General features: G+C 41.6%; 1 long non-coding RNA gene across 1 annotated transcript; it reads left to right on the plus strand.

Annotated features, from left to right (window-relative positions):
- The first annotated feature begins 2,273 nt into the window (after positions 1–2,273).
- On the plus strand, positions 2,274–11,465 carry LOC123036394. The gene is made up of 2 exons (XR_006417133.1): positions 2,274–2,362; positions 11,085–11,465. It is a non-coding gene; the product is annotated as an uncharacterized LOC123036394 (long non-coding RNA).
- Positions 11,466–13,191: the final 1,726 nt, after the last annotated feature.

Genomic DNA, 13,191 nt, shown 5'->3' on the forward strand with positions numbered 1-13,191 from the left:
AAAGCTTTGTTTTTGTTCACCCCACTGGAACAATGGTAGTTTCTCTTACGATGGGTGAGTATGTGGGTGCTCCAATCCCAGTAATTTTGGGAAAGGCAGGAAAGACGGCTCAGGTGGAGGAGAAGACAAAACAAATCTGACTGAGCCTGACTTAGTGCCCGTTACTGAGCCTATTCTGTGGTGGTGAAAGCACTGAGGAAGTGCTTTATGGCGGCCCCCAATGCATCCTCGTCGTGTCGTCCAGGGGAGCGTTTCTGAGTGATTTGTGGCCTTTTACTTCTTACCCCCAAACAAGATTTTGGGGTGAGAAGCCCACTGTTGAGGTTACTTTGAGGATACAATCACTCAGAGCTACCAGGGAGGCATCTTGTTGCATCCTAGTGGAGAAATTTCAGCTGTTGAGGTCCCACAACGTGCCGCGGGTGCTTGGATCTGTCTGGCCTATGGCCTGCTCACTTAATCCTTGCCCATCTTGATTGGTGGAATATTTTAAAGAGGGGGATTGAGGGTCCAAGGGGTAAGGGCAGAGATGGCAAGGAAGAGGGCCTTTTCCATCATAGTACCTCAGCAACGAAGCTCAATCCTGCTGAAGTTTGGTTGGCATCATCTCTGTATTCTTTCAGATGCCAACTAAAGTTGTTCTTGCTCCGTTGTCATTTTGATGGGTGAATTTATCAGTTTTCTGATTTATAATGATGGTTTTAAAGGTTATATAATTAAGTGCTGGTGCCATGAATTTATGTTAGATATTTGACATTACTCAGTGACATCTTAATTGGGTTACTGTCCCCTTTATCTTTTGCTCTTATAATATTTATTATTTATTTTATTGAATTTTTATTATTTAATGGTTTTACATTTTTTGAGTTTTATGGTTTCATTGGTTGTACTGTAAATTGTAGATTTTATTATATCGTTGTATTCATTTGTTGTAAGCCACCCAGAGAAAGCCTTATGGCTAATAGGGCGGCATATACCATATTTTTCTATGTATAAGATGCTACTTGGTCTTTAAAACGTTTAGCTAAAAATGGAGGTGCGTCTTATCCGTGGGGGGTGAGGGGGCAAAGCGGCGCACGCGGGAGGGGTGGCGGTGAAGCAGCATGCGCGTGGCAGCAACTCACTCGCTGGAGTTCGATAGGAAAAGTGGGGGGTGTCCTATACATGGGGGCGTCTCATAGATGGAAAATATGGTAAATCAAATAATAAATAAATATTCTGTGCTCATATTTGTGAATGCCAAAAAGTGTCTCCTGTTTTTGGTGATTTGTCAAACACTGTTGCAAATACGCCTTCGTCATGTTGATTCTCTTCTTGGTGTTGTTTTCCGCCTTCTTTGCCCCCACAGTCCTCAGCCTTGTTTGCCCAGACTGATGCTTAGTCCTATGCGCTGTGGCAACCTATGCAATTTGGCTGAGGACTGTCATACCTCCACAGCAGATGGGATGCCTGAAGTTACTACAGAAGTAAATCACTTTGGTGATTCAGCCAAAAGGTGGCACAAGAAAAGAGTAACAGATCTGAGGAAACCAATTCAGCCAAGCATCTTTGAAATAAGCATTATTCTGCAACACATCTAAATGTACGACTTTCTAGAATCAGAGGATTAGCAGACCCTCACCCTGATACCTGTATGTGTTACCAACATTCTGTTTGAAGATTTTACAGGTGTTGCCCATACATCTGGAATATCTGCAGCCATAAGGTCTAGAAACTTGTTTTATTACCTTTAATGAAAGCTGAGATTCTTAGGATGCTGGCTTCTATGTCCATTACCAAGTGATGCTTTGCACCACTCATGTACCTGAGTCATACAGCAGAAAACCCCTGCCTTTTGTCTACGAAGGAGAATGACGAACAGCAACTGGTCCTATTGTTGTGGCCAGTTCTGTATATAACACACAATGCAAAGCAACAATATGTTTGTGGGCACCCAAATGCTCTTCTTTTCTAGCTGCACTTCTATAACTACAGAGAGTTGATAAGATATCACAATTCCAACTCTACGTTCCATTCAAACAGGATCTTTTTTTTTTTAACATTCCTGATAGCTCGCCAGTTTCTAGAGAGCCACACAAGTGTGAAGGCCTCAAGGCATTAAATGACCAAGCTCCCCTGTTGACCAAAACACAGCTGGCTAGCAGGTTTAATTTTAGAGTGCCTCTGACAGGGCCACTTTAAATTTTACAGGCTTTTGTCAGCTTGCATCACAGAACAAGCATTGTTTAAACGCAGCACATTATTTTTGGTCTATGTGACTCAGAGAGCTCAGCCACTCACACAGAGAAAGCTACAGTATGTGTACGCGATTGCCTCTATTTTCGTGGCATGGGATTCTGCTGCTGAAGGAACTAATCACCAGGTACGGGGGATTTGCTTCATAAACTTGCAAATTAGAAGTAAATGATCAAATAGTTTCTCACAGCTTTAAATCATGTTGCTCCTGCTGACTTTAAATGGGAGTTTGTGCTCTGAAATAATAACATTCTTACTGTTGTATAGCACCTTTATGCTGGAAAATAATCAAACAGCGCTACATGTTTAATTTGCCAACCTACAGCTTTCCCAAGCAAGGCTTCTCTTTGTCCGTAAAAATAACATTGGTCAGAGTTGGAGGGTGGGGGTGAGGTCTGTATACAGGCTTTTCATATTTGCTGGAGAATGAGTAGTACACAGACTATCAAGTGCAGGGAACATGAAACATATCTTCCATACTACTAAACTTAAATAGGTTTGAGAGTCATGCTGCCTGCCTAGGAAATCCTGGGAATTGTAGTTCTGTGTGACAAAGTAGGGCCCTTTAAAAGACCTCTCACAACCTTTATCAAATACAATTTTAAGAATTCTTTGGGGGAAGCCACGATAGCTTAAACTGATACAAATTTGTAGCATAGCACATAAATTTTTTCCGCACTTGTTGATGTTCAGATCTGGCAAGTTCATACTCATTGAGGTTCTCCAATTTCAGTCTCGAAACTCATTCCAGCTTGGATCTATGTCAGGTTGTGAGCTTCCCCTGGCTCATCTTGAAATTTGTGTGCATTTTTCCAAATGTATACATCTTTTAGACACAATGTTTAATTGTTCAAATTGCATTACAAGCTCAGAGATATATGGACTTCCAAGCACAAATTGTATTTGAGTCTGTGTTGAATTAACTAGCTACGTTCTGGTCAAAGATGAACTGAAATATCATTACAATCCCTAAGCATAGCCAAATTTATGAACTGGACCAGTCTGCTGGTAATTCAGTCTACTTTTCAGCCTTGCATAAAAGTTAATAACCCCAGAACTACAAATGGGCCTACTGCAATGTTGCCCATCTTCCCAGAAGCCAAGTTAGAAGTGCAGTTTGCATCTTAAGTTTGCATATAATAAACCACTTCAATTTCCTGGGATAGATTCACATTCTCTGGTTTCTATTTTATTATGGAATAAACTGGGTAACAGAATAAACTAGTAGATTAAGAGTTTAGGTTAAAAACAAACAAACAGTCTCATGACATTCTTTATTTTAGGAGGTTTGGTGTTTTAAAGGGCATGGACTAGTCAAGGCACCTCAGTTTCAGATTCGAGTTTACTTAGGAAGAAACAAAACCACCTATGTTGAAGAAAATATGTTTGATCGAATACAGATGGAACATGCGTGCAGTTTATAACAGACAAGCAAAAGAAAAGTTTACAGGCATCCTTTTAGTCACAGTTTTCCTAATTATAAAAACATTGTTCTCAGGGTGCTAGTTATTTGGACACCTTGCATGCTCCTGGTTCCAAGTGGAAAGCTGAAGAGCAACACATCTCATCATGTAATTTATACAGTTCTTCTCTTCCTTTGCTTCAGAGGCTGTCCCTGTACCTGTATACAAGATAGCCTCTTCCTGGAAGATGAGGGAAAGATAGTGAGAGAAAGCCCAAGGATCCCAATTAACTTCAGCCAAAGGGATGTAAACTTCCCTAACTCAAGCATGTAATGAGGAATTCACAAGGTGTGGTAGTTGGTGATCTGGTACCTTCACTAAGGCCCTAAAGTTTCTCACAGCAATTAAGTCTAACAAATATAATTGCTACACTTAATGTCTATGTTGGACATTGAAAACAATTCATACCAGCTTCTCAACCTCTTCCAATTATCAGTCCCAGTTCTTTTGCTGCAAGGATTAGCTCCTTTCTTTTTCCAGGGATAAAATACCATCAGAACAGAAAAGTCAGGGGAGGTCTGTCTACGTTTGACTTGAGGAAGCTTGACACGTAGGTAACTGGCAAGCAATTTCGTTTTATTGATATCGGTAAAAGGGGGAGCTGGAAAGCAGCTAGTGAACCCAGGTTAAAATCTCTGATCAGCTATGACTCACTGAATGGCACACCACACAGAATGAGGCTCAGATGATGATTTAAGCTGCTTGTAGGAGGACTGAGACATGCCTATGAGAGTGTATACACACTTGCACACCAATACAGTACACCCAGATACATCTCCCATGTACATTGCTCACGCTATCAGTGACAATATCTGTTTCATGTCATAGCATGAAAGTCCCCCACAAACCAGATAACAAACACAAAGAAAAGTTTAGCTACAAGCTCTATTGTTACTGCCATACGAGTTTCAATGAGGCGCCTATGACAGGATCAGTGGGTCTCTTCCTAGAGCACTGTTTTCTACATTTCTATCCTTTCCTCATTTTTTTCCAGCAGTGGCTGATGCTGTGGCTTGAGAGATTCCCATACAGGATTTGTGGGGCATACTTTTTGTATTCCTGCTCAACAGCATACCTAAAGTAATTATTAAGAGAGAGAGGATGATTTTTCAAATGTCAGCCATATATTTATATTTTAAGTAATTCCAAGGCTCACATTCTGCCCAGTAAGCAGGCAAAGGTTTCATCAACTTTACTTCACAGTGAATAAAGGCACAATAAAAATGCAGACATCTTCTCCTTAACTGCACATATAGTTATTTGAAACTTTGTCGAACTGCAGCTGAAGCGGCTCCACTTTCCCAAAAATAGAGTGCTTCTTTCACAACACAAAGAATACAGTTTAAGAGGGTGAGGAATAAAAAAGATCAAACCCAACTGCCCAGAAAATGCTAGTCAACTGACTCTTGGGATATATGCATGTGTCTTCTTTGGGGCAACTGTTTTTAGGAATTCATCCCGCTGGAAGCAGCAAATAATAGCCATTTGAGATGAGCATTTCATACTGTGGGAGTGAAATTTAAAGAAGGAAGCAGAGGAAAAGGATCTGCCTTGTGGTTCATTTTCTCCAAGAGTAAGGGAAACATGGAAATGGATTGTGACATAGCCATGAAACAAAATTACTGTTCTCTTAGGAAACTACCACAACAAAAAGAGATTACTTGGAAGCAAAAAGTTAGTAAGTTTGGCTCTATATTCCAGCCAACATTTTTAACCCTTCTAAATCCCACTCTAAAAACAGAGCTTTACCTTTGACAGCTGTAAATCGGGCGGCTCATAGCTTCTGGAAGTTCCCAAGGTGACAGAATTTCAGGAAAACATGCAACAGCAAGGGCACCCTTAGGACACATGAATCTAAAACCAAACAAGTCCATGAGGATCTTGCTAAGAATGAGCTGCTGCCCACCCTTTTTGTGAGATCACTTGTACCTTTTGGTTACATTTGAAAGCTGTCAGCTGGAATCCATGGGGAAATCTCTGTAGGGCAACATACTGAATTTCTATGAATCCAAATGGGGGAACTGAAAAATGAGGAACATGAGTACACTAGTTCTAGTAACAAAATTTTCTTCCATGGCCCTCTCAAAATGAAAATAAGAACTGAGTATGAGTAGTGTTTTCAACTAAATTTCATATGTAAATAGGCCTCAAAGATAGGCCAGTTCTCCACTTGGGTGACACAACTGCAGTGTGGTTAACGAAGCGGCTGTTCTTGGGTTCCGCCCAATGCCCCAAGCAAGCCATGCACAACCAGGGCTCAAACGGTCCGGACAGCCTCACCAGCAGGGGGAGTGAAGGGAACCCAGCCAGAGTGCTCAGTGGAGGAAAGAAGCACCATGGTTTATTTCCCTTGCTGCGATCGCAGGAACCAGTCTGGTGGCTTTGGCGATTGCTGTGTGGGGCTGGGACTTCACAGTCAGGAGCACCACCATCCTGCAGGAGTTGCACTTGTTGGGATGGCAGGTTCTCTAGGCATGCCACCCGAGAGCAAGAGTTCCCATTATGGGTGGCAGCGGGCTGCCATGTGGCGGTGGCGCACCGCCGTGGGGGCAGCATGACAGGAGTGGTGCAGGTGAGCCACATGGCTTCATACCCCCCAGATATGTTCTTTCACTGGTGGGTTTGCTGCGTGCATGAGACAGAAGTTAGGATGGGCTCTTCAGCTTACAGTTCCCATACTTTTTGGTACAAGAATCTGTAAGCATTTAAACCCTGCTTCTAAATCGGACTTTTTAAAAAGAAAAATCTAAGCATCTGGTATGAAAGTACAATCAGACTTATGGAACGTTCAGAGTTAAGGGACACCTTGTTTTCTTAGCCTTTCCTAATCCTCATTAGGGCATCATTCAAAGTTTGGAACACCTTATGCTCTACGTGGTTTCGTTTCAGTGCAATACTGACAAAGGGTTTTGTTTTGTTTTTTAAATGAGGAAAAAGCCCTTCCCTGTCCAACTGGAATGCTTTAACTCTCTTCCCAGAGAGCTTAACATTGCTGATTCATTAGGTGGCAGTGAAGTTCTTTGTTGCTGCAAGAACTGCAGTGATTAAATTTTATAGGAACCTTCCCAGCTCACAAATAACCTGGATTCACTTTTGTTCCTGAGTACGAGGCTTCCCAACCTCTGATGAATGGGGAAAAGCATCCTCTTCCATGCCAAAGCCATGCTACTGCAAGAACAGGGCAGCTCACTTCAGGAGATGTTGCGCTCAGTACATTTTTCTAAAAAGCAGACGAGGAGTGTGTGATCAGGGGTCCTTTTACACAGGACAGACTGCCGCCTCCTATGGCAAGATATACTACTTTTCTATTGAAATGACAAAGGTTATTTCTAAAAGTGAAATCAGGATAAGCAAACCTTATGCAAATCACTGCACTCTCTTTTGGCAATCCTTTTTTTTTCATGTCCTTTCTTTGGGCAATCCATAAGTGGCCTTTCCTAGCCACAGGATTTCCTCAGTCATTTTTCTGCACAGCACTTGTACCTGCCATAACGTACCACACGGGCGTTCTCCACATAGGGCACTACTACCCACACTGGTGTGCAGGTGCCTCCCACAACATCGTGGGTGCCTGAGCCACATGCCACCGCGCGGGGATGCTCGTCTCCCTGCACGTTCCTTGGAAACTCTGAAACAAGCCTGGCATCAGCAGTGACGGAGGGATGGGGAAAACATGCGTTGTCAGGCAGTGTGTGAGCCTCTGGAATTGGCGGCATACGTGCGCCCTACGCATGGAATGAGAGACAGCCGTCTCTGTTGCCGCTTCACCACACACCACGTGCTTGCTTTCAACCATCTAGGCAGAGCACCAGCGAGCAGGAGGGAAGGATACTGGGGCGCCAGTAGGAATCGGCTTAAGTCCTTGACCCCCGCCTCCTGCTCTCCTTCCCCCCGGCACACCTTTTTGGATCACCCAAGAGCCACTGCAACCTAGGTGGGCGCTTCTTTTGGAGCCGGCTGTGAGGGGAGCAAGGCATGGGCTCAGCCTTTGGATTCTGGGCTCCACAGTCACAGAATCTCAGAGCTGGGACCCGCAGTCATCTTACCAACAATGTCAGAGACCACAGCATTTTGCCCCAGATAATTACTCCACGAAGAAAACCAGAGGTCAGAGAGAAGGGGTCTGACCTAGCCTTCTTCCTGACATCCAGTGTTGCATGTGATTCCCCCCCCCCACAGGTTATAGTTTATGACTAAGCCAAAATGACCCGAAGGCAGTTGAATACAGCCATTCGAACGATCCAAGCAAAGCCACAATATCACTCTGACTATTTAAAACTAAGAAAAAAGTAGGCTCCTAAACTTACAAACACAACTCACTGAAGGTAGACCCAAGAAGAGAGCTGTATAGCTTACCCTTTCCTTTTCTTGTTTGTGACAATCAATTACCACAGTTGTTAACATCTTTGGCCATACAAAGGTTTTTAAATTTCCAATTTAAATTGGAATTCCAATTTCCTCTCTCCCTCCTGATATTTTTGACTACAAATCCCATACCTCTTAACAACTGGCCATGCTGGCTGGCCATTATGGGAGTTGTTGCCTACCCCTTGCTTTTCCAAATCTTTTCCCATACTTGGTCAATTGGAAAGGATTCAGCAGAGGGCAAGGAGGAAGGTGAGTGGAACAGAAAAGGCACTGTGTGAGGAAAGGCTAAAGGAACTGGGTAAGTGTAGCCTGGAGAAGAGCTGACCGAGGGAAGACACGACAAAGCGCTTCAAAGGTGAACCCCTGAAATTCTGCCACATAGAAGAGAGCAAAGAGTTGCTCCCTGTGGGCAGGACTAAATCAAATAGACTTAAGTTGTAGGAGGATGTATTTTGATAGAACAAAATGGCAACAAGATGGCAAAAGTACCTCAACAAAGGAGCAAATTATCCCACTTGAAGCATATTATGGTACACATTTAAGGATAAGTAATGATTTCGTAATATATGGAGACATGATTGAGCAATTTAGAGGAATTCAGTCATGGCAAGAACTACAAGATGAAAGAAAAACTATAAATACCTTCTTTACTACCAACTGGTATCGAGTCTGAAGTGAGAAATTCTGAAGTGAGAAATTACTATCAACTGGTATCGAGTCTGAAGTGAGAAAAAAGTGAGAAAGGTAATATAAGAGATCTGACAAACTTTGAAAATCTGATTACAGAACAAAAAGATCATTTACTAGGAATCTATAAGCAACTAATTCAATATGATAATGAAACTGAGAAAATAAAAATATGCATGATAAATTGGTTGCAGAATTTTCAGGAAGAAGTACCATTCCATCAATGGGAAACCTTATGGACAAAGGATATACATTTTACAGTCAGTCAAGCATTGAGGGAAAACTGGTACAAGATGTTCTTCCAGTGGTATATTTCTCTAAAAGATATAGTGAAAATGGAGAATACTACATTGGAAAGTATTGGAAATGTAAAGAAGTTGATGGTGCTTTTAACCACATGTGGTGGTTATGTAACAAAATCAAAAATTTTTGGAAAAAAATACATGCAGAAATGCACAAAAAATTGAAAATTAATTTTCCCATGGCTGCCAAGACCATGTTGCTGAGCATTGTACCAGAAACTCTGCAAAGCATATGGTAAAGTTAGTCACATATATGATAACTGCGGCCAGAGTCATAATTGCTTCAAAATGGAAATCAGAAGATAACCCAAGGACTGAAGACTAGAAAAATAAATTAGCAGAATATGCAGTAATGGCAAAATAGACTAATTTTGTAAATAGAAAACAGCCAATGAATTTAATGATAAGTGGAAACTCTACTATGCCCAACTTACTTTATAATGGAGATAATACAAAAATCTACATATGAACGGAGTGGAACTTTTGAAAATATTGTCGGAGATTCACATTTAAACTAATGCTTTGCTACTATAGCAAGGAGAATTATATAAATGGAGTAGAATTCTTGAAAATATTATTAGAGATTAACTCTTGTACTGATGCTTTGTTGTTATAGCAAGTTGAGTTAAGATGAATAGAGCTATTTAAGAACATGATAATTGCAGCTAGAGTTAAAACTGCTTTAAAATGGAAAGCAGAAGAAATTTAAACAGTTGACTATGCAGTTATGGTAAGACTAACCAACCATTTAGAAACATAACCAACCAAACAAATTAATGATATGTGGAAAATGTATTACACACAACTTCCTTTTATTGGGGATAACAACAATGGAAAAATATAGGGAAAGAGATAATAAAAGTTTTGAGAAACTTGTTTGAGATTAGAAGAATCTACAATTAATTTTAACTAAGTGCTAAACATGTGATTGACTAGAAAGGATAGTAATTGCAGATTTACAGTGATTTAAAAAAAATCTTGATAATCCATGTAACATTTGTTAAGAACGCTTGTGTTTCTTTGTAATGTTTACTTGTATTTGTATTTTTTCCTTCTTTTGAAACTTTATTGTTATTAAACTTTAAAAAAATGGAGCAAATTACCTAAATGGGTAGTAGATTTTTTGTGGCTGGAGATGCAAGAATTCCTGCATCAACTGGGGGGTTTACCTAAATGGTCTTCCAAGCCCATTCAAGCTCTTTGGTTCTAAATTGTCAATGAGAAGAACTGAGGAGGCTTGAGCATAAGAACGTTAAGAAGAGCCACACTGGATCAGGCTAAGGGTCCATCTACTCCCGCATCCTGTTCACATAGCGGCCAGCTAGCTGTCCGCAGGAAACCCACAAATAGTTCCTGCATGCAATAGCGCCATTCAGCTCATGTTTCCCAGCCAGCATGTGCAAAGAGGCACAGTGCCTCTGATTCTGGAGGTACCATATAGCGATCAGGACAAGTAGCCATGAATATTCTGAACTTTCACAAATTTTTCTAACCTCCCCTCAAAGCCATCCAAGTTGGTGGCCATCGTTACATCTTGTAAATACCACTGTTTAACTATGCTCTCTGTGAGGAAGAACTTCCTTTGATCTGCTCCAAATTATTATTATTATTATTATTATTATTATTATTATTATTATTATTATTATAGCATTTCTATGCCGCCCCTTGCCGAAACCTCGGGGCGGCTTACAACATGATAAAATACATTGAAATACAATAGTACATAATAAATTACCATTAAATATAAAAATACAAAAATACATTGATTTACAAAAATAAAATTAAAATTATCAGTATAAAATAAAAATATAGGAGGAGAAAGAGAAGGAAGAAGAAGTTGCCCTGGCCAGATCATATGTTTTAACAATTGAAATGATGTTTAAATAAAAAGGTCTTCTAGAACCGTGAGATGGAAGAAAGGTCTCTCTATTCAATTTCTCCATGCTGTGCATGCCTTGTCTATCATGGCACTCCTTACTTGACTGATTTCTTCACAAAACAATACCATTAACTGTACCTTTCTCCACAGGGGCATAACTCAAGGCAGGTACTTTCTGGGACTCTTCCCAATCCTGTGCTATCCGATCCTGTGTTTAACTGGAGATGCCAAGCACTGAACCTGGCATCTGGTTCATGAAGACCATGTGTCCTCCTGAGCGACAGCTTTTCCCCTCTGAAGCACCATTACTGAAGTAACGTAGAGGAAGTTTGCTGCTAAGCTCAAGTGGCTGTTTATTGAGATCAGCAAGACAGTTAAGTGGAGTGCTTGAACCAATGAAAAGACAGGTTATTTCAATCAGAAAGAACATGGGAGAATGCAGAGTGGTTGAGCAGAGTATTGATTTGCTGGCCTTGAACAGCCTTTCTCCTTTGATGATTAATTCAGTGAATAAAAATCCATAAGAACTCAGCTTGGCTTTGCTGGTTATTAGGAATCTGGAACATGTGACTAAGAAATTGAGGAATCCTCAAATGCTGCACAGAACATGGCATGCTTTCATGGGAAAGGAAAAGAAAATGCAAAATATCTGTGGAGCAGCAGCTGCAGCAGCAGCAGCAACCACCTACCAGCAAAAGGCCCCAAATTGCAAATGATCACACAGCCATCAGCTGAGGTGGCCGACTATCCAGGACATTCATTCATTTATTTGATGTGCTTAAAAGCTGCCCATATTCTCTGGGCAGCCATTATGATATTGTTGTTGCTGTTAGTCACAAAGTCGTGTCTGACCCATCGCGACCCCATGGACAACATTTCTCCAGGCCTTCCTGTCCTCCACCATCCCCCAGAGTCCACTCAAGCTCACACCAACTGCTTCAGTGACTCCATCTAGCCACCTCATCCTCTGCCGTCCCCTTCTTCTTTTGCCATCAATTGTTCCCAGCATTAGGCTCTTCTCCAGGGAGTCCTTCCTCCTCATTAGGTGGCCAAAGTATTTGAGTTTCATCTTCAGGATCTGGCCTTCTAAGGAGCAGTCAGGGTTGATCTCCTCTAGGACTGACCGGTTTGATCGCCTTGCTGTCTAAGGGACTCGCAGGAGTCTCCTCCAGCACCACAATTCAAAGGCCTCAATTCTTCGGCACTCAGCCTTCCTTATGGTCCAGCTTTCACAGCCATACATTGCAACTGGGAAAACCATAGCCTTGACTATATGCACTTTTGTTGGCAGGGTGATGTCTCTGCTTTTTAGTATGCTGTCTAGATTTGCCATAGCTTTCCTCCCCAGGAGCAAGCATCTTGGCTGCAGTCCCCAGCTGCGGTGATTCTGGAGCCCGGGAAAATAAAATCTGTCACTACCTCCATTTCTTCCCCATCTATTTGCCAGGAAGTGAGAGGACCAGATGCCATGATCTTGGTTTTTTTAATGTTGAGTTTCAAGCCAACTTTTGTGCTCTCCTCCTTTACCTACATCAAGAGCCTCTTTAGTTCCTCTTCACTTTCTGCCATGAGAGTGATATCATCTGCATATCTGAGGTTGTTGATATTTCTTAATTCCAACTGGTGATTCACCTAGCCCTGCCTTTCTCATGATGTGCTCTGCATATAAGTTAAATAGGCAGGGCGACAGTATACAGCCTTGCCGAACTCCTTTCTCAATTTTGAACCTATCAGTGGTTCCGTGTCCAGTTCTCACTGTTGCTTCTTGACCCGCATATAGGTTTCTCAAGAGACAAATGAGATAGTCTGGTACTCCCATCTCTTTAAGGGATTGCTACAGTTTGTTGTGATCCACACAATCAAAGGCTTTAGCATAGACAATGAAGCAGAAGTAGATGTTTTTCTGGAACTTCCTAGCTTTCTCCATGATCCAGCGTATGTTGGCAAGTTGATCTCTAGTTCCTCTGCCTCTTCAAAATCCTGCCTGTACTTCTGCTAGTTCTCGGTCCACATACTGCTGGAGCCTAGCTTGTAGGATTTTGAGCATAACTTTGCTAGCATGTGAAATGAGTGCAATGGTGCGGTAGTTTGAATATTCTTTAGCATTGCCCTTCTTTGGGATGGGAATGTAAACTGACCTTTTCCAATCCTGTGGCCACTGTTGAGTTTTCCAAATTTGCTGGCATATTGAGTGTAGCACTTTTACTGCATCGTCTTTTAAGATTTTGAATAGCTCAGCTGGAATACTGTCACCTCC

The sequence above is a fragment of the Varanus komodoensis genome, unplaced genomic scaffold (assembly GCF_004798865.1).
Source record: "Varanus komodoensis strain SLA01 unplaced genomic scaffold, ASM479886v1 scaffold8, whole genome shotgun sequence".
NCBI classification, from domain to species: domain Eukaryota; kingdom Metazoa; phylum Chordata; class Lepidosauria; order Squamata; family Varanidae; genus Varanus; species Varanus komodoensis.